The sequence below is a fragment of the Rhinolophus sinicus genome, chromosome 6 (genome assembly GCF_057876585.1).
Source record: "Rhinolophus sinicus isolate RSI-liver-muscle chromosome 6, RSI-T2T, whole genome shotgun sequence".
Classification (NCBI taxonomy): Eukaryota; Metazoa; Chordata; class Mammalia; order Chiroptera; family Rhinolophidae; genus Rhinolophus; species Rhinolophus sinicus.
Genome location: NC_142506.1, coordinates 53,308,049 through 53,312,418, shown reverse-complemented (window position 1 = coordinate 53,312,418; position 4,370 = coordinate 53,308,049). Strand labels below are relative to the sequence as shown.

The following is a 4,370-nucleotide window of genomic DNA, read 5'->3' as shown; positions in this document are numbered from 1 at the left end:
AAACATTTTAACCTTTTTTTATGGAGTCCAATCTGTTAATATTTTCTTTTATGGTTTTTGATCTAGTGTCTTGCTTAAGTAGGCCTTCTTGACTCCCATAATAAAAACTCATAATTTTGAAAACAATCTTTATATTGCTAATTTTCTTGGTAACAATTTTGATTATCTCTTTTCCTATTTCTTAAAAGACCAACTTTTGGTATTATTGACCAAGTCTATTTTTTTCTGTTATAGTTTACATTTTTCTGTTTTATTGTCTTTTTTATAGCTTTCGAATCAAGTATTTACTTCAGTTATTCTCCATCTTTCTTGGTTTCTAATGAATGTATTTAAGGCGATAAAATTTCCTCTGAGAATCATTTCATCATATGTTACATCATAGATGTTGACAGGTTATGTTCCTATTATCATTATTTCCTAAGTTTTCTATAATTTCAGCTTTCATTTCTCCAAGTGAATATGTTTGGATATGCTTTTGGTATTAATTTTTAGTTTTGTTTTGTTTTGCTTTACACTGTGGCCTGACAAGTGATTTCCATCTATAGTTGTTTTTTAAGATAAGAAACAATAAGTCAACTGAAGAAACAGTGAGGCCTTGAGCTATGGAACATTGTTGCACTTTAACATGGGGATTGAGAAATGTAGAGCTGCACTGTAGGGTTGTCCATCACTGTTGGTCCTCAGCCATGAATGGACGCAGACAACATCATCGGATACACAGTCTCAAAGTTGGAATCATTCCCATAGTAGGGTTTTTCAATAATACATTGTTTTTGTGGATCATAGCTCCCAAGTCGTTCAGTTTTAGTTTTGCAGTTTTAACTTGCAAGTTACTTTTTCAACTCAAATCTTTCAGACTGCTTTCATCCATACACAGTATATAATCAGAGCAGACAAGGTCTTTGGTGACTTTGCTATTTCCTGTTTTAGTGGACTGTGCTGCACTGTCTATCCTTGAGTTATCTGAAATGTTTTTATCAGTCATAAGTTTTCTGAAAGCTGCTTCTGCAATGGGTGATTGACAGATATTATCTGCTTGGCCATCTTCTCAAGGGCAGCCTCTCAATTGCTGTTGCACGTCTCATCCTGCTCCAGTCTCAAGGCCCAGCTCTGTCACCGCTCAGCCATGAAGCCTCCCAGACCACCTTAACTTGAGGTGATCCCCTCTCTTCCTGAGCAGTGGTAAAGAGTGCACACTCTGGTAGCCAAGAGTTACCAGCTCTTTGACTTTGAACTTCTATAATCTCTCAGTGCTTTAGCTGTAAATTGAGAATAATGATAATTCCTTTTCTGTAATTATTGTGACATCAAATGATAAAGTGTTCAGCAGAATGCCTAGTGTTAGGTAATGTTCAATAAATCATCTCAACTCCCATAGTGCTTACTGTCTGCAAAGTGACTTGGAGATTATTTACTAGTTTGAATTGTTAGTTACCTCACCATTAATGTGTCATCTCCCAATTGTCTTGAGGGCAAGAACCAGGGAGTCTCAATGACAGTCCAGCACAGGTACGGTATGTTTCCAGCACTGATTTGGTCTGGATGGTTCAGGGTAATCACCTGAGCCATGAAGCCAGCTGCTTCCATCGATGGGTTATTTTTTGCTGTCACCAGCCACATTGCCACTACGAATGTCTTTGTCAGACATGTTCTTAACATTGAAGCCCACAATGTCCCCTGGAACAGCTTCACTCAAACTTCATGGTACATTTCAACAGACTTTACTTCAGTGGTAACATTGACTGGAGCAAAGGTGACCCCCATGCCGGGTTTGAGAACACCAGTCTCCACTGGGCCCACAGGGACAGGACCAATGCCACCAATTTTGTAGGCATTCTGGAGGGGCAGACGCAAGGGCTTGTCAGTTGGATGAGTTGGTGGCAGGATGCAATCCAGAGCTTCAAGCAGTGTGGTTCCACTGGTATTGCCATCTTTACAGGTGACTTTCCATCCCTTAAACCAAAGCATCTTAGCACTTGGCTCCAGCACATTGTCACCATTCCAACCAGAAATTGGCACAAATGCTACGGTGCCAGGATTACAGCCAGTTTTCTTAATGTAGGTGCTGACTTCCTTACGATTTCCTCATATTTCTTCTGGATATAGGGCAGCCCAGTGGAACCTAGTTTGTTAACAGCAGCAATTAGTTGTTTCACACCCAGTGTACAACCCGAATGGCATGCTCACGGATCTGCCTACTCTTTCTTTGAGACACCTGCCTCAGATTCACCAACACCAGTAGCATCAATCAGAACAGCCTGAGATGTGGCTGTAATCATGTTTTTGATAAAGTCTCTGTGTCCTGGGGCATCGACAATGGTCACATGATACGTGGTAGTCTCCAGCTTCCACAGGGGGTATCAATGGTGATCCCACGCTCACATGCTGCTTTCCATTTATCCAAGGCCCAGGCATTACTTGAAGGAGCCCTTTCTCATCTCAGCAGCCTCCTTCTCAAATTATTCAATGGTTCTTTTGTCGATCCCACCACATTTGTAGATAAGATGACCAGTGGTGGTAGATTTGCTGGAATCTACATGTCCAGTGACAACGATGTTGATATGAATCTTTTCCTTTCCTATTTTGGCTTAGATTTAGTGGTGGTGTTCACACCTGTGTTCCAACGGCAAACCTGTTACGAAAAGTACTTAGTGCTTTGTATTATTATTTTTCAATCTTACTGAAAAAATAAGACTAAAATCTCATTTTTTAAAAAAAGCTTATACTTTATTTAGAGCATAACTCTTATCTACTCCGTCACAACCTTAAAGACTAAACATTGTACATATTTGAAAATACAGGTGAACTGAGCATATTTGAAAAACCAATGAGATAGTTGTTTTAAGAACCAAAGGGACATATATTTTTAGCAAATATCCATATTCCAATGGTTGAATCTTATTGTTGGGGGGGTGGTATAATTTATAATTAATTATAAATCAGAAATAATTATAAATTGGAGTAAAGCTAAATCTATGAGAAGATTATGCCTTAGAAAAACATATGATTGGAAACTGCCAGAATAGTCTTCCAAAACAAGGGCAACAGGGAAATGTAAATTAAAGTGTCAGTGAGATGCTATTTCACACCCATCGTTCTCATAAGCTGCAGGTGGGAACACATATCGATACAATTACTTTGAGAAACAATTTGGCATTATCCTGTACAGCTGAGGACGAGAGCGCCAGATGATTCGGTGATTCCACTCCTAAGTACATACCCTATGTTAGTTCGCTGACCCCTGCCAGCCCACCAAATGTGACTGGTCCGCATGAAGGTAAGTACAGAAATTGAAATAAGTGTTGAGAAACCTTTATAGCAACTTAATGTTGTTGAAATATCCAAGCATATGATTTTACAAACTATCAGCCTGTAACAGATTGAAAATTTAGAAACCAAAACAGAACTGATTCATCGTAGATAGTTTGAGAAGTACTGCTTCCTATAGACCAATATTCCTTAAACTTGTTTTGTGCGTACAGCTCTCCTGGCAGTATTGTTAAAAGGCAGATTGTAATTCAGTAGTTCTCGTGGGGGCCCAAGGGTCTGCATTTCTTGCAAGCACTCAAGTAATGCTGATACTGCTGGTCTTGGGGCCATATTTCAAATAGCAAGACTCGACATTCAACTTTGCTCGTGTATAAAAGGGGCATGTGTGCGAATTTTCATAGTAGCTTGTCTCTAATAACAAAAATACTGGAAACAACTCGAATGTTCTTGAACAGGAGAATGGATAAATTAATTGTGGTAACATCATCAATAAAAATATATATATTCGTGAAAATGAACTACAGGAAGATATCAACATTCTTACAAACATAACGTTAAATAAAATACAAGTAGCACAAAAATATATAAAGTATGATACCATTCACGTAAAACTTAAAATCATGCAAAATAATACTATATATGTTCGGGTGCATATATTTGTAGTTAAAAGCATAAAGAGATACCTAGAAGTGGTAATACCAGATACAGGCAAGTGTTTCCTCGTGTGGGAAGGGAGGGATATGTGACTACCTTATAGTCTATTACGGTATTTAAGCTGCGTGATCAAGAGGTCAGCGCATTTTTTGCTTTTTAAAGATTTAAAATATGTTTAGAATCACATATAAAAGGCAATTTAAATTCATCCAACAGACATTTATCCAAATGTAAAGAATTCATGAAATACATTTCAAATGTATTCTATACTTTTTAAAGGGCTTGCAGAGTGAGGGTACCCTTTACCCTCAGAAAAGCTCCCTTAAATTGGGAAAAGAGATGTGAGAGGGAAAAGGGGTGGTTTTGAGAAACTTTGCTTTTTTGCTTTTTCCTCCCTCAAGTTTGTTTAGGGCCAGTTATAGTGAAACTTGGGTACAGAGTCCCGA

The 4,370-nt window shown here is 38.3% G+C and overlaps 1 pseudogene; it reads right to left on the bottom strand.

The window, feature by feature from the left end:
- Window positions 1-1,431: 1,431 nt before the first annotated feature.
- On the bottom strand, window positions 1,432-2,780 carry LOC109446951 (elongation factor 1-alpha 1 pseudogene; annotated as a pseudogene).
- Between the last annotated feature and the right edge of the window lie 1,590 nt (window positions 2,781-4,370).